This window comes from Pleurodeles waltl, chromosome 3_2, assembly GCF_031143425.1.
Source record: "Pleurodeles waltl isolate 20211129_DDA chromosome 3_2, aPleWal1.hap1.20221129, whole genome shotgun sequence".
Lineage (NCBI taxonomy): Eukaryota > Metazoa > Chordata > Amphibia > Caudata > Salamandridae > Pleurodeles > Pleurodeles waltl.
The window spans coordinates 1,110,093-1,134,748 of record NC_090441.1 but is presented as its reverse complement, the minus strand read 5'-3'; the positions used below and the strand labels follow the sequence as shown (position 1 = coordinate 1,134,748).

General features: G+C 45.5%; 1 long non-coding RNA gene across 1 annotated transcript in view; it reads left to right on the top strand.

Annotated features, from left to right (window-relative positions):
* LOC138286736 (uncharacterized) overlaps positions 1–24,656 on the top strand; it is a 230,882-nt gene that overhangs the window by 188,881 nt on the left and 17,345 nt on the right. The gene's annotated exons all lie outside the window — the stretch shown is intronic.

Below are 24,656 nucleotides of genomic sequence, written 5' to 3'. Positions count from 1 at the left end.
TCTGTAACCTACAGAGAGCTGGTGCCGATCAGCAAGCATGGATTCTATATGCTCAAAGTGGGCAAAAACCTCAACTGTTGTGGTGCTATGTTGGAAATTGATTGAAGTCTCTTCATCAGTACACATGGGAGCTCTTCATAGATCGTGCACTGACCCCATAGTGGTTCATGCAGTGCTATACAATATTATCAAGTTTTTATTCAAATGTCAAAAAATTGAATCCAGAATCCACTATAACTATTTGGTCAAGCTAAATATATATATAACTGTAGATTTACTATTCTTTACTTAACAACTATGTTAAGATATGTAGCTCTACTTCAAGTTACAGATATATGGAGTTAGAAATAGTAAACATATGCACATTTTCTAATGTATATATGGTACCTTGACGATATAGAGGTAGTTGATATTTTGGTTAAGATATTCATGTAGGTCAATAAAAAGCTTGACATTTTGATATAAAGGCGCTGCTTGCTCCTTAAATTAATAGACTTGATCATTCTTCTAGTATTTCGATAATTAGAAGTTCAATTGATGTTGTACCAGGACTCAATTAGCCAAAAATCTACCCCGGACAAATGCCCTGAGAGGAGCTTTTCTTGGTTGTTGTTTTTTTAAAATTAATTTTGATTAGTTGTTTAGAGCATAAGCATAAGACAGTGATACATTCGGATCTGGGTACTGTATAGTCTGTACATTTAGACATTCAGGTTGCATGTATGGACACATAAAATATATATATGTAAGGCAGGAGCTCTTCGTTCATTTAAGTTTGGAAACAGTAATGAAACAAGGAAGTCAGTATGGATACAACAAATCATATCAGGATCAGTAAGGTAGTATGCAACAGTGAAGCTACTTTCTCCGACCCTACAGTTCCTCCTATAGATCCTCACAGGTGGGACCCGTAGGCTTCGTCTATGAGGCCGTCCCAGTTAGTGGTCCCTCTCTTCAGAGAGTCAAGGCACATTGAGGTGATGAAGGAGATACCAGCCGAGAGGAGCGTATTGATGGGAGAACAGGGGAGCTCCTCTTTATATAGCTGCAGGTCTTGCATGAACAGCTCCCAGCCAGCTGCAATAGGTATCCTGCGCAGTCCCCGCGCCTCCTTGCCACAGTTTCAGCTTTTCCCCATTTCAATAGCACTGCGCACTAGTAAAGCAGGCCAGGTAGGGCCTGAGCTTTCCAGTGTATGGCAATAGTTCTGTGGCCAATTAACATTTCACATCTTACAAGGATGACATTTAAGACAGGTCTTACAGGACGTGAATGCATCTAGCACTTCAGTTTTCAGCAATACCAAAAATGACCCCCAAATACCCCAAAGGCTCATTTTTCCACTAGGTGCAATTTCTGTCCAGAAGAAAACCTGAATGCCATACTTGAAAATGTTTTGTTTTTATAGCCTAAACCTGTTTATTCAAAATATTAAACCACACAAAAAGCAAATCTGTGACAGGAAAATAATACGCAGTAACAATATCCAACTGGTGGGAATATTGCTTCACTGAAGTACTCTCCAGGAAAATGATGCTTCTCACACTATAATGCCGTCGAACAATGCTTCTTAAAATATTGGACCCAGAGAATGCTGGCAGATTGCTGTAAGCATTATCTGACTTGTTTGTATGTAGTGCTTAATGTTTTTTAGGTTTCTAAGTGCTGCTAGTAACAAGTTAAAATATTCTGACCCGGGCCACATTATTAAGAACTTAACTCTTAATATTATTCAGACTCATTCTTCTACATTTCCAAACATCAACCATCTAGTAACAATACCCCTATGCCAGTCAAGGAAATCACCTCAAATTCTAGTTCATCACAACTATTATTTTCATCCCTGTCTAAAGGCAATATTTTTTAATTAAATGTATTTTATTATTTTTCCGATGCTATACATCAAATCAAAGAATAACACTGCCTGAGGCACATACAATTTCAACACAGCTACATGGTATGCTTAAAGTCAATCTTGACATGCAATAAGCCTACACATTCTGTCTGCCTGGGATGTATTCCCTTTCATACTAGTAAGCCTGCAGCTTGCAGTTAAATGTGCTACTCATGTAGTGAGTATCCTTCCGTCACCAGAAGACAAAACACTCACCAAAGGTTTAGACTTGTCTTATGCACAAAATGGGAGCTACATATAGATGAGCAATTAGGTTCAGCTGCCCACATGTAAATGCTAGCATGACCCTTTCAGTAACAGGGTAATTTCTTTGAGCTGGTCTTTTCGTCTGTCAGAACCCCTTTCAGAGGGCATGGGGCAAGCAGGAGCGACTAAGCCCAACCATGGGGGTTGAGGCATTTTACTCCTGATGTCCCAGGGCCCGACTTACTAAGCAGTTCAAGGCTTCTCATGGGGGTGAAGGAAGGTAGATGCAGGAGGGTTAACACAGAGTCACAACTCAAAATACATTGACTGGCAGCAATAAATGATTGTCCAGTCAAATATTTGCTTTTATAAGCAAGCATTTGCAAAGACAACAGGCCTTGGCTATGCAAGAGCTATTGGCTTTGCCAATGTGTTGTAGCCATGTTGTACACCAGCGTGGCTGGTGTTCAGCATCACTAAAAGTTAGTGGCATAGAGGAGAGTGCTGTGCAGTATCGTCGATGGGAATGGCAAGGGGTGGAGTAGAGTGTCATAAATTGGAGTAGCATAGAGTATTGTGTATTAAAGTGGCATAGAGTAGAGTGGACTGGTGCATTGTTTTAGAGTGTAATTGGCATAGAATGCAGTAGAATAGAGTGCAGAGGCATAGAATTCAACAGCATATAATGCAATGTTGTAGAATGCAGTGGAGTAGATTAGAGTGGTGCATAGTAGAGTGCAGTGGTATACATTGCAGTGGTGCAGAATGGAGTGGTGCAGAGAAGAGTGGCATAAAGTGCAGTGGTGTAGATACAGTGATGTAAAATACAGTGACTCAGAGTGCAGTGGTGCAGAGCAGAGTGGCGTAGAGGGGTGCAGGGTGGAGTGGCATGGAGTGCAGTGGTGTAGATACAGTGATGTAAAATACAGCGACTCAGAGTGCAGTGGTGCAGAGCAGAGTGGCGTAGAGGGGTGCAGGGTGGAGTGGCATAGAGTGCAGTGGCATAGAGTGGTGTAGAGTATAGTGGGGTAGAATATAGTGGCATGGAGTGGCATAGAGTGCAGTGGAGTAGAGTGGAGTTCTGCAGAGTGCAGTGGTATGAAGAGCAGTAGTGCAGAGTTGAGTGGTGCAGAGCTCAGTGGCGGAGAGTTCAGTGTTGCTGAGTAGAGTGTCATAGAGTGCAGTGGTGTAGAGTGGCACAGAGTGCATTGGCTTAGAGTGCAGAGGCAGAGAGTAGAGTGACATAGCGAACAGTGGTGTAGACTACAGTGGTGCAGGTTAGAGTGCAGTGGCATAGAGTGCATTGGTGTACAGTACAGTGTCGTAGAGTGCAGTGGTTAAGAATAGAGTGGTGCAGAGTTCTGTGGCATAGAGTATAGTGGTGTTGAGAGCAGTGGCATAGAATAGATTGTTTCAGAGTAGAGTGAAGTGGTGGAGAGGAGAGTAATGTAGGGTAGAGTGCAGTGGCATGGTGTAAAGTGAAGTGCTGCAGAGTAGAGTGCAGTAGTGTGGAGTGGTGCGTAGTAGAGTGAAGTGGCGTAGAGTGGAGTATGCACGGGGTGGTAGTACACTGCCATAACATACAACACATTTTCAATTGAAATGACCATTACTTTTTCGCAGGCATACAGTTTTACTAATAAAAGTATAAAGCACACAAATTATAATTAGTGGAAATGCCATCACCTAGTTTAATGAGTCATTTTGATCATATTAAAGTATTTGTTTCCAGCACACTTCAGAATTAACATAAACTGTGCTTTGTTTGTGCTTTGCTAATTCTCTTATGTTCTGAAATAAGTTAATTTCAATGTTGTTATGTGCTAGAAAAAAAAAATCCTACCCTGACTATCCAGCAAGATTGTCACAAATAATCCTCTCACTTTGAAGTCAGAGAAAGAAAAGAAAACACTAAGCTCCCTTTGAGACAGAGCCTGACATTTGACCTCTATCTCTAAATGCACAGCAAATGTGACAAGATGATAAGAAGATTTGCAGGCCTGTTTACAGGAAGGAGCACTTCCTGCAAACAGAATGCAAGGAGAGGTAATGAGAAAAGCTTTATTCCTTGGGGGAGACAAACTGAACCTAGACAGCCTAAAGCAAATAAAACCAGCAAATAGAAAGCCAGGAAATGTGAGTTACAAACCACACAGCCAATGGTCAGCAACATGAGCAATGTATTCCCAGAGAAGCTTTCTGAACGTCCCCAAGATGTCTTTAGTAAAGTAAAATATGGAACGCACAAATAACACACACAGTCCTCTGAGGTCAGTGTTCTAGTGTTCAAGAGGCAGGCTCCTGAGTCCAATTTCCCTCGCACTAACATTAGTGGTTGTTCCCATTCACTAGCCGACATTCAAGTAAAGCACCAGTAGTAGTACGAGTCTCAGGAGTCCCACTCTAACTCTTCCAAAGTCAAAAGTGTTCCACTGCCCGAAACACTGTGCAGCAGAACAAGTTCCCCTGGGGCCTTTCTGCCCTACAATCAGCTTTACCATCTCTTGCAGGGATTGCACTGCTGGAGTCTTTGGCAGCATTTAATTCTCAGACATTCGTGGAGGGCTCTAGCAGCTGCTGATGGAGAATAGCACTCACAGCTGTGTCTCCATGGCGCTTCCTCCTTCTGGGTGGTAACAGTTGCAGCTGACGACTGGAAACAGTGGCGGGCGGGGGGAATAAACCAAACATAAAAAATAAATAATTTTAAAAAACTTACCTGAACATCACCGCCGCACCGCCGCTCTCTGCCGCACTCCAGGCACCTAGCCTAACCTGCGGCCAATCATGACGCTGCTCAAAGAATCGTTATGATTGGCTGGAGCGCCCTGTCTGGATGCTCAAACGCAGACTGGGAGCCTGGGCTTGCTCTCGCCAACCCGGCAGCATAGTGCAAGGTTGGAGAATGCCCTTGTGAGCATGTGTATTTGGCCGCCTGAGACAGCCGGCCAAACATACATGTGCACTGAGGGGGGTGCTCTGTGCACTCCCCTCATTGCTCGTCACCTTCCTGGCCCTGCCCTTTTAAAAATAAAACAATAATAAACATTGTTTATTATTGTTTTATTTTTAAAGGTTTCAAGCTCCTGCTGCGGGCAGGGGGAGCAACACTTCCGCCCTAGTGGAGTAGCCGCCCCTGGGTGGTAAGTTCCTCTGATCCTTTTCACAGGTAGGGGGACAATAGCTCGCGTTCTGATCCTCAGTCTGGGCTCAGGTACACACAGGTCACCATAGGGTCCTTTCCTATTGATGACAGCTGAACCAGGTCCTTGCTCAGCATTGCGGATCCCTCTGGCATACGAGGTTGCCGACTTCGCTCCTAACATGGGTTACAGCCCAATCGGTGTAACCACAGCTATCTTCACTGCGACATGCTCTGCATACGTGGTCGCTGTCTTGAACCGGCACACGGGCAACTACCTGATTTGTGCAGCAGCCATCTCCTCACACCTCGCTACAGGGATCCACGGTCCAGGATCCCCCAGTGGACCTCGCTCCCTCCAAATGATCGCCTATTTCTCACAGGACACACTGGTCTTGGCAAGCAGGCAGGCTCCAGGGGCAGGTGGTTTTGAATTTCCTTGGGTGATGTCCCCTCACTCACCAGGCCTTAGCCCCAAGTCCTGGTCAAAGGCATAAGTCTTGTAGAGCTTCTCCTCCACGTACACTCTCACTGGCTGCTAACAGTTGACAATTCTAGGGGCCTCGAGCTCCCTTCTTATAGTCCATTTCCAGACACCAAATGTGATTTAGGGTGTGGCTCTCTGAAGTTTGTCTGGAAGTGTGCTTCCTATGTATGTTCCCACTCCTCTTTCTTGCCCATCCTTCAGAAAGCGGTCTATTACAGCAGGAGAGACTCCAAATCTATTAGCCCTCAACACAGTCCTTGGAAGTGACTAGAGGTTCACATCTAGATGTCAGCCACAGTGAGATGTGCATCAAAAGGTTACCCCAAAGCCCCACGCATGCGTTTTATTTTTCTCTTACAGGGGTGTAGAATTGCTATAGCTCAATACCCAAGACAACAAATGTTAACATTAATTTTGTCATTAGGGCATATAGGCCCAATCCCCTGCAGCACAAACCCTTTGGCTGCTAGTTTAGAGGGAAGGGACCTGTCTACAGTTGAGGTAATGTCTCAATCTGTAAATTAATGCTGTTTGAACTTGTTTTTATGGTTCATTGATGCAAAGCCTTTATTATTAGGGTGAGTGCTTTAAATAAGCATTATAAGGTCACACTGCACTACTGACAGTAGTCCTAGTAAAAAAAAGTGTACACATGTTTGAAAAGTTTAACAATATGAGGCAGCGTGTACTGCTCCCAGAATGCTCTTTGATTAGATGCAAATGTTTGCAGAAGCTTGTAAGCAAGATTGATGATTCTTCACTTCCAAAATAAAATGTTTCTAAAATTCAAGTAGGAAAAAAATAGTTTTGTTAAGGTACTGGATACTAGTATTTCCAGAAAATATTCATAATGGAAAATCAGTGCAACCATTTTCAAACAAGATAATGGGAAACATGAAAATAAACAAGCACCGGCAAAGTCAATAGATCTGACATTGGATGTCAGTTTTTTGGTTTTGTCAATGCGTTTCTTGTTTTGTAACACTTTATTGTTGTGGGAGCTGCCAGTCCCTTACTTTTGTAATAAACATTGGCAAAAAGCAAAACAAAGTTTTTTGGTCTCAAAAAGCACACATTGCCACAGTAATCCTGGTACCCAACAAAGCTGCTTTGTATGCTAATATGCTACTTGTGGAAGAGCAGAATGCTATCACTCACAGTAAAGCCAGCCGATAGACAGACAGAAATAGATATTTGATAAAAAAGAAATGTCTTGTTAGCTAATTAGCAGCCCAATTTTTAAAGAAAGTCACAAAAGTGAACCCATGGTATATGTCTTTTAAATAGTGGCTTTCATGAACTCACAAGAATTTCCAGAAGTACACTAAGAATTCGTACTCCTAGAAAATATTTGTGAACTGTATTTTAGCACAAACAAAAATGCATGTGTAGATTTGCTCATGCGAAAATCTATTGAGCATTTAAAAGTTCACTTTCCCTCCGACTTTTTTCCCAACCCTGAAAGAACTTCTAATTCTGCCCTTGTCAGAAGTAAATTTCCAACCTCTCTCAAAATAGGAAAATATTAGAGAAGAGCTGGTACAAAATCCTGAAAACATGCAAGTTAGTAGGTTTGCACGGACTCAAAGGCATTCCAGCTCTGGAACTATTGCTTACTGCTTCCTACAGCCCCAGTATGTAGATTCATGGAAAGGTGGCAAAATAAGAAAATTGCTATAGGTGGGCTTGGAATTGCTAGTATTCAAGCCCTACTATAATATTAGCCCTGGCATAATCAGAGAGGTTTTTATCAGAGCTCTTGCATAACAGGATTGCTGCCATAATTTGTCGCCGTACTACATGGCACCAAAGTGGCAAGTAGATTTTTTTGCAAGACTAGTAGATTTAAGAAGCGACCTGTCCCACGGACATTTAGATATTTTATTAAATTCCACGCTCCTGCTCTCATTAGCCCCTTCCTTTCCTGAGATGCACTAAGGTTTCCTTTCCAGTGGATTCTCCCTGAATCAAAGAGAGCCCTTTGATGTGTACCGAAGAGCCTGGCTCTCCTTCCTCCAGTGTGTCCCACCCAGCTCACAGGAGTGCAGCAATTCACAAGTCTGTCTGGGGAAATTCCTCTTCCTCCTTATGCTTCTTCAATCATCCCTGGGTCTGCCAAAATGGAACCCAGAGTGTTGCATGTATTGCACCATTCACACCCAGCACATGCATAAAATACCATACCCGCTGCGCAGCACTACATCTAACTTGATGTTCCCTCAGGCACTCCACGTGCCACACTGCAGCCTACCATACAAGTCTAGCTGCCATTCTAGCTAATTTTGTGAAGATATTTTTTTAGATTCCCTCTGCTAAAACTATCAAAGTAGGCCAGCCTAGGGAGCTTCCCATATATGTGGCTTACTCTACAAATCTAACTGAGTCGTGATAAACATGCTTTTATTAGGTCATAAACATCTACTCTTAGCTTCATACTACTTAATTATTTATAGTAAAATATGAATTTAGTCCGCTAATGAGGAGGACCAAGAGCTGACTCCAAAATAGCCGGTTGGAGTCAGTTAATGGCATAGTACTTAAGTGGCTTTGAATGGCTGCTAAACAGAGTCTGGAATACCTCTAAAGCAGCAGGAAAAATCAATACCACAAATAAAAGTCTACTGCAGCATCATAGCATAACACAGTATAATTGATCATACATAAGACAGTATAATAATAACAATAAGAAAGTCTGCACTGGAACAATACAGATGTACCAAAGCCAAACTTGTAAAAGGAACGCCAAATGCAATGATAATTGACATTGTAAGCCATAGTACATTACACCTGCCTAGGATGGGTCTACATTTGAGTTAATTACAACTGAAAAAATGGCGATATTTACAATAAGAGTAACAATAAAATGAAAACACCCGATTTGCAAAGCCATTTCCACATGTAAATTCAACTTACGTGAGAATAAAACATGATTTACAAGAGGAAGAAATTCACAAACGGTGAATGTGCACTCATAAATTGATTTACCCATGCAAAATATTAGTTTCTTGTGGTGTAAATAATATGCATAGGTAAAACTACCAGGGCCGCAATGTAGAAACTATGGTGATACTTCGGGAAATGTATTTTTAATTTTCACAAACATCTCTCCAAAGCAATAACCAGAAAATTAAAATACCCCCCACTTGAAATATGCCTCTAATCACACCAAGCACATGCAGTGAGCAAATCCAACCCTCTGTAGAAGAGCTCCCTCCACCCCTTCATTCTCCTTCCATCCAGTTATCCATGCACCCTTTCATCCTGTCAGCTGCCCATTTCTTCACATCACCATCCACCCACATTGCTCCTTCCATTCTTTCAACCATCCACCTATCAATATGTTCAGGTATCCATTCATCGTACTTTCACCAGTCCACCGATCAATATATTCACGTGTCCATCCATCCATCCATTCATACTTTAACCATCCATTAATTCACTCTTCATTTTTTTTCTTTCTGTCCATTCACCCTTTTACCTGTTGATCCTGCCACACTTCCATCCAGCTTTTCACCCTTCCTTCGATTCATTCTTTTACCTCTCTATCCATTCATTCATTCACCCTTTCATCCTACCTTTTATCTGTTTTCCTTCTTTTATTTCCACGTTCTATCTACCTATCTTTTTTCTCGTTACTGTTTCTTTTATCTTTCTCTTGCATGCTAATTTTTAAGCCTTAGGTTTAAGACCTCTTGTGGACCATGCCTAAAAACTTACAGTGACCTTAGAACCCACCCATTGCTTACCACTGGTTGGCTTTATTGTCGCTCTCATTTGTTTTTCTTCTTATTCAATGTCTTGGTTTGTCTGATTGATTTTGTCCCTTAGCTGGAACTCAGCCTCTTTACCATCCTTCCACCGGTTGCAATTTGCAAACTAGTTTTTCTTTTTCATTAAGCATTCAAGAAAGTGCATGTGTTTACTTCCTCTCATACTAAATTCCATATTTTTTCATGGGGATCACTGTGCATTCAAGCCAATGGACTACAACCCTCTTTCCTGATATTACCAAACATGGTTATTTATTTACATTTCTCTGCAGATCTGCAGAATTAAGATATCCATAAAAATCTAATTAAACTTCGAGTGAGCCCCAGTTCACCAGCTCATAGTGTGCCCAGTCCAAGTCCACGCTTAAGCTGCTACCGCCCATTTCCACTCTAGGAGCAAGCGGATATTTTCAAGGAGCTGAGTGAATCTCTTGCCAGGGTGGAAATAGGCAGAGAACACATTGAAAACTTACGTTCTTATGAGAATGGGTTTCTCCACGGAGCGAAATATTTCCCTCTTTTGAGAAAAAAAGTGAAATTGCCCAATTACAGCAACTGTATTGTACTCTATGTACAGTTGCACAAGCGAAAAACTCCTCTGGGCCTTCAGGAATAGTCATGAAAACCTTTGTTAATTCCCAAAATTGGCAAAGCTGCACCCATTCAAAGTGTTAAAACTAATGGTGCAAATATTAGAAGTTCTTGATAAAAGTGTGATTCTGGTATTTTGGCCATCTCTCAAAATAAAATTAATGTGTTTATTTTTTCTTTTTAAAACTTTTAGAAGTGCTTACCAATGGAATACAATTCCTTCACGAGGACATTACTTGTGGGTCATGGCCAACAACTCATGAACTATTGCATTTTTTCTGGAGGTTCTATGCTGTTGCTTAGGAAGGATCAGTGATCCTACTACCAAACTTTGTGTTTCTCAAGTACACCTGATTCATTTTGGTGTCCGAAATACCCAGTCTCCTGAAGCCCATAAAAAAATTGAAGAGTAGAGGCCAATAGGAGACAAAGAACAACAGAAGCTCCAATCATTGTACCCCTCCAAAATAGTGATCGTGATGGGGTGGTGACTGCAAATCAAACCAGTAGTCCTACACCCACTGAGAACGTGTGCTAAACTGGGCTCTTTTGGGTTGTCCCTTTTGCTCCCCGAGTTAATAGGAGGGGTGAGGCTCCACATCAAGGAGGGATCACAGAGTAGAGTGGTGTGGCTCAAAGGGATGAGCGCCAAGGTATGGCCGAGGTGGCAGGGTGTTGGGCCCTGTGTTGGGCTGTGCCGAATCTCCTATTCATATCTTGTGAGGGAAATACTCTGTTTTTTGGGCTCCACTGACCCTCCAACCTGCCTCACCCCACGGTCCTGCTGAAAGTGGGGCGGTGCCATAGAGCTGCAGGACATCACTTGCCTGTATTCTACCCCACTTCTGGACCTGCTGAAGAGACATAAGTGTGGGGCTGGGGCACAGCCTGGAACCTAATGAGGGTGTCAATTTGGGACAGAAAGCAGAGGAGCGAGCCCCTGGGACTCGGGAAAAGGGCACCACTCATGTAACGGTACACATTTTTTGTCCAGCTCATAGTACGGTCATGGTGCCTGAAGTCATAGCTTCACGCATTACCTTTGTATTGTTTAAGATAGCTGACAAGGCTGCTAGGAGTATTTTGGAGCTCAGACCATGAAGGAGGTCACTAGCGCTGCACCTGTAAAATGAAGTGCAGGTGATAAGCCCCCATTATCTTTACTTTGTAATATTGCTAAGCATATTTGCAGCAACCTAGGTGACATGTCATCCAGACTCTGGAGTTCTCTCTGAGTGTGGGTTGACTGACATTATGAGATGTTGTGGAAAAACGTGGAACCATTATGGTCTTGTCAGCTAGCCTTTGGCCTTGAGCACCATTCCACACAGAGGACTGACTCCCAAGTATTTTAGAACCTGTAGATTAACTGCGGTCAACAGAAACGTCTACATGGGATTAATAATAATAATAATAGTAATAATAATAATAATAATAATAATAATAATAATAATATGATGATGATGATGATTTATAAAACGTGTAGTTACATCAGCTGACGTGTCCCAGCGCTGGGGTTTCAATTCCATGGTCCAGAGCATAAGGTGCCAGAATGGCTGATCTTACATAGATCTAAAGATCAAAGTTTTTAGTTTCTTACAAAACGATAACTGATTTTTCCTGCCTAAGCAGGAGAGGCAGGGAGTTCGACAGTTTGGCTGCCAGAAAACAAAAAGATCATCCTCCGACATGAGCTCCTTCAAAGCTGGGGATACTCGCTAAGGCAGCACCTGTTGATCTCAGGTTTCTCTTAGGAGAGTAGGCAGCAACCAATGGATGTAAATACCTAGGGCTCTTTGCTGTTTAACATTTTGTGACAGTAGCACAAGGCTTTAGAGGAAACCCACTCCTTCAAAGACAGCCAATGCAGCTTTGCCAGAGCCTGGGATGAAAGGAAACGTCTAGGCAGATTTAGTAGAAACCAAGTTGGCATCTTCTGCTGTCTCTATTTTGCCTGCATATAAATTGTGCCTGTAATCTTAATTTGTCTATGATAGCCCTTCAGGACTATTAAATTCAAAGAACAATGGGTAAGCCCTCAACAGGCCCAAAAACTAGATCTGCATCCCGATCCTTCTAGCTGGTGCACTACCAAAAGATGAACATGTGAATCTGCCTGTATATTGTCTAAGAAACTTGTCAAGAATGTCGACGCTGTCCGCCACAAGTGAAGTTTTGGAACACAAGAATCACTTGGGCATCCTGAGAAATGATCAGAAGAAAGTTGCCGAGAGAGTCAAATAAAATGAAACTTCAACTGGTGAACTGTAGCCAATCACTGACATATTGCAAAAGGAAGTCCGAGACCTCATTAAAAGTGTGCGTTTTCTTGACTATAGAGCAGAGAATAATGTCCGCTGTGCTCAAACATTTGGCAAGGTTTATCTTGGCTGGAACATTGGCTTGCTCAGACAGTGGCTACAGAAGTATGTCCTCTGTGTTAGTGCTTCAGACGGGCACACAGGGTGCCAGGGTGCCTCCTCTTCCAGGCTTGCCTCTGAGATCTGTGGAGGCTTATCTGCTGAACTAGAGCAACTGAGAATCTATTTTGCCAAAAGCGCACAACACCATTGATTTTGTGGTGGAGTCATGGTTTTTTTACTGGTGAGACAATTGTAGTGCATCAATAGCATCCATCTTTTCTGGTAGTGACCTACAAACTGAGAGTGCTCGGATATGCTATATGCTACTCTTACTGCCAGAATTAAAAGTGATCGTAGATGGTAATTTGTTCTTTTTCACCAAAGACAGGATGCTACTGGGCTGAGTAACATGAAACTGTACATAAAAAGTGGCCACCAGCAAGCTAGTGACTGCCGAAGAGAAGACAATGTAGGGGATCTAAACCCTGTCAAATAAAAGAAGCATCTGAACAACAAAGTTAAAAAAGAAGCTGTGGTGGCAGAGATTAGCGCTCTTTAAGGTAGATGTCTTTTGTTCAGTGATGTCACCAATTATGTCACTTAACATGCCATGAGTGATGTAATATATGAGGTGATAAACAGTGCATGGTTATAGTTATCTCAGTAAGCTAGAATTGGTGAATATCAGTGTTTTTTTAGTTTTTAAATGTTATTTTTTTTTATTTCAACACCGAACTATAATATCCCTTTAACCCATGTTTTTTATGTGTACATTTCTGGGGGGTTTTGCTTCAACTCCCCGCTGTGAATAACCTTTCCAATGTATGGCCATGTGCAGCGCGATGTTGGCCCAGGCCCTGTGCCCAGCGCCTGCAAGCACTCAATCCACATGTTTTTTGGGGGGTACTGCAGTACTCCTATGGTACCCACCATGCATACTTCTAACTCCTGCTGCTGCAGCACTGTGCAAAGCTTCTGTAAGGGTGGCACAATGAGGGTAAAGACTTGGTGGTGACTTCTGCGAGCTACTACGGTATCTCAAAGGAGGGCTACGCTGTGTCCTGCTGTCCAAAAAAAAGCTATACATTTTATCTCCTGGGGAGTCCCTCTGGGTGCCCCCAAAAGAGTTTAAGGGACAGGGTGTCTCTACCCTTTCCCCCTTATACCTATTTTCAAACATTTTTTAGGACATGGGGATCGAGAACCTGAGTCCTGTAATAACGGCCAGAATATCTTCTTGTGAGCTTTGGAGAGGCAATAATATCACTTGGTACGGCAGGATTGGGAACGAGTCCCATAGTATTGAAATGGCTAATGGGAGAAAAAGCTTCCTCAGCCAATCAGAAAGCCCTATTTTTTAAATTCGCTATACCCCAGGACTCCTCCATGAGCAACCATTCAGATATGCATAACTTCTTAACTTCTGCAAGTCCAAAATAAGCACCTCTTTAAACACTAATAAAAAATGGCTGAGGTAGCGTGGCTTGGGGCGTCAAGATGGCGGTCGCACTCTAACAGTGCTCCGGACCCCTTCGTCATCCGCTGCATAAAATGCTGTTTCGTCTGCCTGCTGAACCCTGAAAACAGTGACCCTTTGATGCTGGGCCCCCCTTGCCGCATCTCGAGGAGTTAGAGGTCCCACAGAGATGATGGAGAGGAGGCCCTGGGGGCTGGAGGTTCTGAGGCCTATCCAGGCCTCTGAGACTATCGCGGATGCCCCCAAAGGTGAGGAGCAGTGGGGGCAGTTCCTGTGGAGCATGGCAAGGCGCCGGGTGTACTCTTTCCCGGGGCCTCGTGGTGGAGGGCCCTGGCCGCCCGGATTGCACTGGCGTGATGGTGGGGATTCTCCCGCTGCCCTAAAGATGCCACATTGCCTCCTGCTCTGCCTTGGGTGCAGCCCCACAGGGTGTGAGGACGTGGGGCAGGACGTGGGACGACTGTGCACGTGGGTGATGATGATCGGCTGAGACGCTGGGAGGCCTGAACACGTGGCTGGAGGAGGTGAGTTGGGGGCACACTGAAATCGTCTGCCACGCCCTCCCTCTCTTCCCCCGCCTTTCAGCCCAAGGGGCTTGGGGAGTTGTGGGCCTATAGTGAGCTTGCAGGGTGGGGTGCTCACCCACTGCCGGGGAAAACACGGAGCTGCGGACCCTGATGGGATGATAGAGTGCCCTGGGCCTCCCTGCTTGCCTGGGACCTTGACGGCGAGGAATCCCACACACTATACTGCTGGAAGCCGGGAGGTGCTAGAGTCCTCCCCCTGGAGGCACCACACTGTTGCACTATGACATGCTGAGGGTCACGAAGACCAGAAAGGGGCGCGCAGGTGACCCCAAGGGGCTTTGATTCTGTCCCCTTCAGACATGCAGGGAAGACAATAGAACCAGGGGGAGGCAGTGGCAACGACTACTCTACTCTCCAGTTCCCATCAACCCCGCTGTTGAGCCAAATACTTCAAGGTGGTAACGATCCCACAACCCTACGATCCTGCCATGGGGAAGGAGAAGCGGGCGCCACCTTCTTCATCTCAGGCCCTCATAGACAAAAATACTACCTAAGCTGGAGCCCTGGGAAGAGAGCACGGCGGAGGTGCCCTCTACCACAGGAGACACTGCAAAAATCCTACTGGCCATCCAGTCTTCGGAAACGGCAGTTGAACACAAAATTGAGGAGGTAAGAGTCGATATGGCTTTGTTACCACAATACCTTTAAAAAGCCACGGCATGTATCACTGAAATCAAAGAACGTGGCTCCACAGTGGAGGATGAAGTTCAAGAGTTAAAGACTAAAGTGAATCGCCTACTTACCCACACACATGAACTGCAGCGTTGGGCAGAGGATGCTGAAAATCAATTGCGATGTAATAATCTGCGCTTCATTGGCTTTCTGGAAGGAACCGAGGGCTCCCGAACTGGTAATTTCCTAGAGACCTTTCTTAAGACATGGATGCCCTCAGATAAACTGTGCTCATGGTTCACTGTGGAGTGTGCCCATAGAGCGCTTACAGTGAAACCCTGCCCCTCAGGTGTTGCCCCCAGGGCCCTGATAGCCCGTTTCCTTAACTTCCGTGACCGAGGCTGTATATTGGCAGAAACCCACCGAATAGACGGAGTGCACTTCCAAAACTCGAAGATCCTAATTTTTTCGGACTATTCCCGTGAAGTCCAAACCAAGAGGTGCTCCTATGATTAAGTGAAACAGAAACCGAAAGCCTTATACCTGCAATACATGCACCTTTTTCCTGCCTGCCTTAAGGTCTTGCATGCCAGAAAGGCCCCCTTCTTTGACACGCCTGAATCAGCAAGGGAATGGGTAAATGAGGAACGGCTGCTCCAACCACATCCTGGTGCGGCGTATCCTTTTGGACGGTCCTACGCTCGTGGCCCGGGGGCGATCGAGAGAGAAGGTGCCCGACCCAATTGCTCCTGCACCCAATCCCGCCACGGGGGGCGAAAACGTTGCAGCTGTGCAGATCGTCCAGGCCCGGCTCCCCGGACTTGCATTACGCTGGCGCGTCTCGCAGTCTGATCCGGTTGGCTCAGAACCCTCTGCCCGAGGGGGAAAGATCACCATTAATCTGAACGACTTTGGGGCTACAAGAAAGTGGCTGCTGGGGTCATCGGGAAGAACAACGATAAAGATCCTACTTCCACTTAAGTCTTTGCTTTCTTCTGAGTTACTTTAGGAGTTATTAAAGGGTGACAGATGCTTCTCCACTTGGGAAGGAAAGTGTGGGAAGGGGGCTGCTGGGGATGTACAGTTGTCATTACTCAAGTATTGTTATTATCCTTTGTTTACTATGTTGTTGTCATGTGGTACCAAACACTTATGCACAAATAGAACCCACAGACAGGCTCATACCCACATCATAGGTTACGTCACTGGGCCTTGAAGGCCATTCATCAGAGGGTTCTCCTGGGCTCTACTCTTGCATTCCCCAGTCCCATGGCTCCATGCACCCTAATATCGTGGAATGTCAACGGGCTCCTCGATAAAATCAAAAGGGCTGGCACTCACAACGTCTACATCCTTCTGTTCTATTCCTTCAAGAAACACATTTAATGGGGACTAATTGTCCATTTCTTGCCCTATAGGGTATACCATGCGGGCTTCGCATGTGGAGCCAGGGGAGTCACAATACTCCTCCACTGCAGTTACCCAATGGTGGCACACCGAACGTGGCTGGACCGCCACGGGAGGTTTATTGCCATAGCGGGCACGATAGAGGGGTATCCCATCACCCTTCTCAGTATATATGCCCCTCCTACAGCATTGGAAGCATTCCTCACTACACTAACGGATATAATCGCCCAGATGCCCATAGGCCCCACCATCATAGGGGGCAAAATGAATGCCGTCCTTGATTTAGATCTAGATATCACAGGCCCCCCTCACAAACTCTACACAGACGGTCTGTCTTCTTAACAACTGGCTATGGAGTCTGGGTTTATGCAACGTTTGGCACACTTTGCACCCTCGCTTCCGGCAATATACTGATACCTCGGTGGCCCATCACACACATGCACGCATAGATATGTTCATCATGCCGGCCACTGACCTCCATTTGCTCACTCAAGCACAGATATTTGCCCGGGGCATTTCTGATCATGCACCACTGCTCCTAACTACTGGTTCCCCAGATGCTACTCAGAGACCAGTTTGTCACCTTAACACCTGGGTTCTGCAGAATGCAGCCTACTCCACCGCTCTCCGTGTTGAAATAGAACTCTACTTCCGGGAAAATGCGGGCAGTGTACAATCCAATATATTGCTATGGGCAGTGGGTAAGGCGGCTATCCGGGGTCATGCTAAGGCTCTCCTGCACCAGATAGAAAAAGAGAAGCAAACATGCATAACAGGGTTTGAGGCCCGGGCGCTGGTGCTGGAACGAGAGCTGAGCCAGGGTGGTAGGGAGGACCAAGAGCATGCTCTAGAGCTTGTGAGAGAGGAACTCAGGACCATTTCCCTTGAGGAGGCAAAGCTGTTTTGGCATGCTTTCCAGGCACGCATATATTGCTGGGTGGATAAAAATAGCAAACTATTGTACCAACTGTCCCTTTGGCGGGGCTAGTGGCCCCTGAAATAGGAGATGCAGCTGGGACAATTCATAACACTCCCAGAGATACCGCCTCCACTTTTGCCTAATACTACGCTACCCTATATAAGCCTATCCCCAGACCAGTCATTGAATGGGATGCCCAACTCCTACAGGAGATCTCCCTACCCTGCCTCCCAACAGTGCTCAGTTGAGCGTTGGATGAGCCTATGTCACTTGAGGAGATCGGCGAGGCTATCTCGGCTATGAAACCGGGTAAGACTCCTTGTCCTGACGGCTACCCTGCTGAGTATTACCCTAAATTTAGAGATATATTGCTACCTCGCCTCCATGACCGCTACAGTGAGGCGCTGCATAGGGGCTGTTTGCCCGAGGAACTAGACCCGGCCACACTTGTAGTTCTCCCAAAATCCCATCTCCCTCCCTGGTCCTGCACCGCTTACCGGCCCATTTCCCTAATAAATGGTGAAATAAAAATATATGCCACTATCTTAGCTACTCGCCTGAAGACGGTCCTACACCAATTGGTTCATCCCGATCAGTGTGGCTTTATACCCACCAAGGGGACTTGGCACTCCTTAAGGAGGCTGCATGTTGGCACACCAACAGACCATCTCTTCCCCAGTGGCTTTGCTATTAATAGACTTTGAGAAGGCGTTTGATTCTGTAGACTGGGGCTAGCTTGACTCAGTCGTCGTATGATGCAACTTCTTTACCAGAAGCCAACTGCCCAGGTTCTCATTAATGGAGTGTTATCAGAGTCCTTCCGAGTAGGGGGAGGGACGCTGCAGGGTTGCCCTTGCCATAGAACCCCTAGCACATCTGATTCATCAAGATGCCTTCCTCTTGCGATGGAGGTGGACTAGGGGAGAGGAGGACCGCATTGCTCTTTATGCCGACAATGTACTTTTATATTTATTGCGTCCGGTGGTGAGCGGTCCCATATGCCAGTACTTACTCCCTGTTTTTGAAGAGGCCTCTGTTCTCCGAGTGAACCATCAGAAATCCCTCTTGATCCCACATACCAGCTCCCGAGACACCTTAGACTGGCAATCCCATATTCAGATACTTACCTGGGAATCAAAGTTGCCCTAGTGCAGCCCATGACGTGGTCCCTAAACGTCACCCCCATTGTCAAAAGAGTGAAAGCTGATCTCAGTCAATGGCAAGTGTTGCCTCTGAATATAATGGGGCGCAAAGCCTTATACAAAATGCTAGTTCTACCACGTTTCTTGTACATCCTCCAGAATCTCCCCATTCAGCTTCCCCGTCAGTGGTTCAGGGAGATGGATGCGGTTGCCAGCTCATTTATTTGGCTCAATGGCAGGCACCGCATCTCTTGGGACGTATGTCAGCAGGATACATACGAAGGCGGCTTAGGCATGACAAATCTGTACCTGTACCACTTGGCCATGCAAACGCTGATTATTAACGAATGGCTTAACAGGGGGTGGGATGACCCAGCCTACCGCTTAGAGCTCTCTATGATCGGGTTCTCCGGAATCATGGGTATGATGTATGGGAAACCCATCCCTAGGACTATTCATGAGATTATGAGCCAGGGGATGGTGGAACCGAATCACCCAGTGGACACCGTTATGGCAAGGGACAATCCTGCAGGAGGTGTGAACCTGGAGGGATTCTCCAGATGGGATAATATTGGCATTACTGTAGTCAGTGACATCTGGGACCGCAACCATATGATGTCTATAAGGAAATGCCTCCTTGGCATGGTTACCCCCTGACTTTTTGCCTTTGCTGATGCCAAGTTATGATTTGAAAGTGTGCTGAGACCTGCTAACCAGGCCCCAGCACCAGTGTTCTTTCCCTAAACCTGTTCCTTTGTTTCCACAATTGGCACACCCTGGCATCCAGGTAAGTCCCTTGTAACTGGTACCCCTGGTACCAAGGGCCCTGTTGACAGGGAAGGTCTCTAAGGGCTGAAGAATGCCTTATGCCACCCTGGGGACCCCTCACTCAGCACAGACACACTGCTTGCCAGCTTGTGTGTGCTGGTGGGGAGAAAATGACTAAGTCGACATGGCACTCCCCTCAGGGTGCCATGCCAACCTCACACTGCCTATGGCATAGATAAGTCACCCCTCCAGCAGGCCTTACAGCCCTAAGGCAGGGTGCACTGTACCATAGGTGAGGGCCTAGGTGCACGAGCACTATGCCCCTACAGTGTCTAAGCAAAACCTTAGGCATTGTAAGTGCAGGGTAGCCATAAGAGTATATGGTCTGGGAGTCTGTCATACACAAACTCCCCAGCACCATAATGGCTACACTGAAAACTGGGAAGTTTGGTATCAAACTTCTCAGCACAATAAATGCACACTGATGCCAGTGTACATTTTATTGTGAAATACACCCCAGAGGGCATCCCAGAGATGCCCTCTGAAAACATACCCGACTTCCAGTGTAGGCTGACTAGTTTTGCCAGCCTGCCACACACCAGACATGTTGCTGGCCACATGGGGAGAGTGCCTTTGTCACTCTGTGGCTAGTAACAAAGCCTGTACTGGGTGGAGGTGCTTCTCACCTCCGCCTGCAGGAGCTGTAACACCTGAAGAGACCCCTGGGTCTCCCATTGAACTCTGTTTCAAACCAGACGCCTGTTTGCACTCTGTACCCGGCCGCCACAATGCCGCTGAGGGTGTACTTTCTGTGCTGACTTGTGTCCCCCCCGGTGCCCTACAAAACCCCCCTGGTCAGCCCTCCAAAGTCGCGGGTACTTACCTGCTGGCAGACTGGAACCGGGGCACCCCCTTCTCCATTGAAGCCTATGCATTTTGGGCACCACTTTGACCTCTGCATCTGACCGGCCCTGAGCTGCTGGTGTGTTAACTTTGGGGTTGCCCTGAACCCCCAATGGTGAGCTACCTTGGACCCAACTTTGAACCCTGTCGGTGTTTTACTTACCTGCAAAACTAACTAATACTTACCTCCTCCAGGAACTGTTGAAATTTGCACTGTGTCTAGTTTTAAAATAGGTTATTGCTATTTTTGCCAAAACTGTACATGCTATTTTGCTGATTCAAAGTTCCTATGATACCTGAGTGGAGTACCTCACATTTAAAGTATTGATTGTAAATCTTGAACCTGTGGTTCTTAAAATAAACTAAGAAAAGATATTTTTCTAAATAAAAACCTATTGGCCTGGAATTGTCTTTGAGTGTGTGTTCCTCATTTATTGCCTGTGTGTGTACAACAAATGCTTAACACTACCCTCTGATAAGCCTACTGCTCGACCACACTACCACAAAATAGAGCATTAGAATTATCTATTTTTGCCACTATCTTACCTCTAAGGGGAACCCTTGGACTCTGTGCATGCTATTTCTTACTTTGAAATAGTGCATACAGAGCCAACTTCCTACAATGTCCTTTCAGAAACTCCAACAAACGTATGCTCTGGCTAAGACACAATTTCATAAATTTCTGCAACTGAGACACACACTGGTGGCCCACATTCCCGGGGACAGCTCTGTACCTGAATTCAGTTCTATGGAGGCTAAAATAATGATGAGGGCCCTGGGCACTGGGAGATGTCAAGAATTTATTGATCCCTAGTGTTAAATGCTTCTGCTTCTCTTCAGCCTTTGCGCTCTCTTTGGGAGACATTGATTGGGCCAATGGTCGACGATGACTGGAGGGACATACTCTTACCATATCTGTCAGACTATGCTTAAAACAAACATATTACCTACACAGCGCATACCTAACACCTACCAGGCTCCACCGAGCCGGGCTGCGAGCTAACTTCGAATCCAATAGATGCACCCAATCACCCGCTGATTTCTTTCATATAGCCTGGTCCTGCCCCGTCATCACACGCTACTGGTCGCAAATCGTAAAGGAGCTCTCGGAGGTGCTGGAGATCACCCTTGAACCCTCCCTGTTGATGATTCTTCTGGGGGTGATGGAGGGAGTTGATGGCACACGGGCACAAAACATTCCTGGGCATAGCGCTGCATATGAATCGCCTACTTACCCACACACATGAACTGCAGTGTCGGGCAGAGGATGCCGAAAATCGATTGCGACGTAATAAACTGCGCTTCATTGGCTTTCTGGAAGGAACTGAGGGCTCCCGAACTGGTCATTTCCTTGAGGCCTGGCTTAAGACATGGATGCCCTCGGATAAACTGTGCCCATGGTTCACTGTGGAGCCTGCCCATAGAGCGCTTACAGTGAAACCACCCCAGGTGCTGCTGAGGAACTGAGGGCGCCCGAACTGGTAATTTCCTCTAGACCTGGCTTAAGTCATGGATGCTCTCGGATAAACTGTGCCCATGGTTCACTGTGGAGCGTGCCCATAGAGCACTTACAGCGAAACCCCACCCCCAGGTGCTGCCCCCAGGGCCCTGATAGCCTGTTTCCTTAACTTCCGTGACCGAGGTTGTATATTGGCAGAAACTGACCGAAAAGCCAAAAGAGACATCACTACACGATGGACGTGGAGCACTCCCCTCCCCCTAGCACAGTGGAGGTGCGGACTGGATTAGTGCGCTATAATGGAATGATCAGTCTACCTGGTTAGGGGCTGCCTAAAGAAATTCGATAAAATTTGGTCTCAATGGTTTGGGACTGTATAAATATGGGAAAAGTAAACGCTGCTGTACTATTTCTATCATGTGTAAAACATGACTAAATGGGACTATGATGGGTTCTCGGTCCTTCAAAAAGATAACATAATGTACGGAAACATGTGTCTGTGCGGAACTCCTACATATTGCAAATTGCTTAACATGTCTAATGTGCTGTACCTCCTCATGACTTCTCATCTAAAAGTAATAAAGTTGGTTATAAAAAAAAATGGGCGAATAGATGCACACCAAATTGCAAAAACCTAAAGTAAAGTTCTGAGTTTTTACCATGTTTGGTGTAGTTCCATTCAGCTGTTTCTTGTTTTCTCTGTCGAAGAGCGAAGTTTCCTCAGCCACAGCTCCTCTTTGGCAGTAGTCTGTAGATGAGTGACTGGGGTTTCTTCACCCACTGGCTATATCAAGTTTGAAGTGATATCAAGTTTTAAGTGAAGGAAATACTAGCTCATCTACTTTGACACTGACACTTGTTTTTTCTTCCCTACCATATATGAATGTGATTCAAAGGAAAGGGGTCCAAGGGCCCAGCAGGGCTAGCTTTAGGGCAGTGCGAGCGGGTGATGGCTTCAGGGGGGGCGCTGTGTTTAGCAATAACTTACGAAACTTGCGATTTAAAAGCACCTGCTGAAATGTTTCTAGTGCGTCCAGCCTTCAGGAAGCAATTAAAATGTCAAAATACCTCTTGTTATTAATGTTCCTGCTGCAAAGAACAGAATTATATTTTGTGTTAATAGCTGAGTGGATTAGTAAAGCCAGCCTTTGCAAGCACTTTCAAACAAATGAATGTATGTGAAAGGGGGCTATAGGGAGATGATTGGCACATTTGCCGGGTGGTAGTGAGGGATCTGAGGGGGTGGTCATAGGGTGGGGCCCACCAAAAAATGACTGTCGCACAGGGAGGCACTATCGCTAAAGCCGGCCCTGGGGCCCAGAGCTCCTTAGGTATACTGACAATGTCATGTATGCCCCCAAGGGGCCTAATGATTGGACAGAGCTGCTAACCTGGAGAGACATTCTACGTTGTCTTGCAGAAAACTGGGGTAGTGCAACATCAAAGAAAAGGGCAATAGGGCCAAGAACCATTGTAATACACAGTGGCTGCCATATATGTGGTGAGAGCCAGATGAAAGGGGCATGGTCAGAAATGTCTCCTCAACAGATAACATCTGAGAGCATCCACACTCCTTTGATGGCTAAATTCTCATTTCTAAGGTGGCATGTGCTAACTCATGGTAAAATGTCATCCTGCTGATAAAGCGGAGAGGGCGCATCCCTCTCGTTCCCTTCTTAGGATACCATGACCCCAGGTTCAGTACCAAATGTGTCTGTCTGTTAACAGAACGGAAACGAGAAGTCTGAGTTCCATTAATCTTGACCTGACATATGTATATTCTCTACAGCCCTCCTTTTTGTCCGACCAGGGTTCCAGGTGAAAGCGACCAGGGGCTTGAAGTTTCTTGGATATACCAACCCTCTGGCAAGAGACATATTTTCAAAGGGATTTTTATCCTATGCTAGGGGGCATTGGTTTTGGTATGCCTATGGGTTCCATTTACATCCAACATAAATAGTAGATAAAGAGGGCTAATATGATATAGTTGAAGGTAAATTAAATGGGATGTATGTGGACTTGGTGAGTATTTATTCTTCCCTTTTTGATCAAATCGAGTTGCATGACACATTACCAGAACGACCAGTGTCTGTGACCCATGTGCCTTTAATATCTAGGACACTATTACGATCTACCCCCTAGAACCAATTCAGACAGATCTCACCTATGCCTGGGTAGTAGGCTCGTGGTCTGAGCTGCATGGTCTTGGCAGAAGTGGTTAATCAACTGAGAACTTGGAGACTCATGGAGAAGGCGAAACACTGCTAACAAGGGATACTCATTTTATTGCCCTGTACGTGATTTTCATGTTGGATTAGACAGGATTTTTTATTCTACTCACCTACAAACAACAGTCAATTGAGTACCTCTGCTCATAACTATCTGACCACAAGTACCTTCTGCTGCTATTTAGGGAAGGGACGTCCATGACAGTCACCCCCCACTTGCCTTGTAGGACACCACCTTTAGTGACACCATTGGTGTTGAAATGTGAAAATATTTTAAAGCGAATGAATTGACAGCGACTGATTCCCTTGTGTAATGAGAGACCTTAAAGGTTGTTAGTGAATTTGGTGGAAGTGTGAATGACGAGACTTGACAAGGAAAAATATACTTCTCTGAAAGTGCAAGACAGATTGATGAAGGAATGGAAGTAATACGCCCAGGTCCTAGAAAGACTGCATGTTCAGATTATAGGGAAAACATGGTGACGATGCGTACAGATGGAGACAAAAGGCAGACTCCTGGCTTAGTTGCTTGAGGGCAACTTAAAGGGTTCTCGCTCATGAGTATTTGTACTGAACAGGCACAAATAGTTTACACCCAGGAAGAGTATTTAGTGAGTAACTAGAGCAGGACAAATCAAGTGGTGAAGAGCTAGAGTTCTTCCTCCGGTGGGCTCTCTAGACACCCTAACAAGACAGCAAA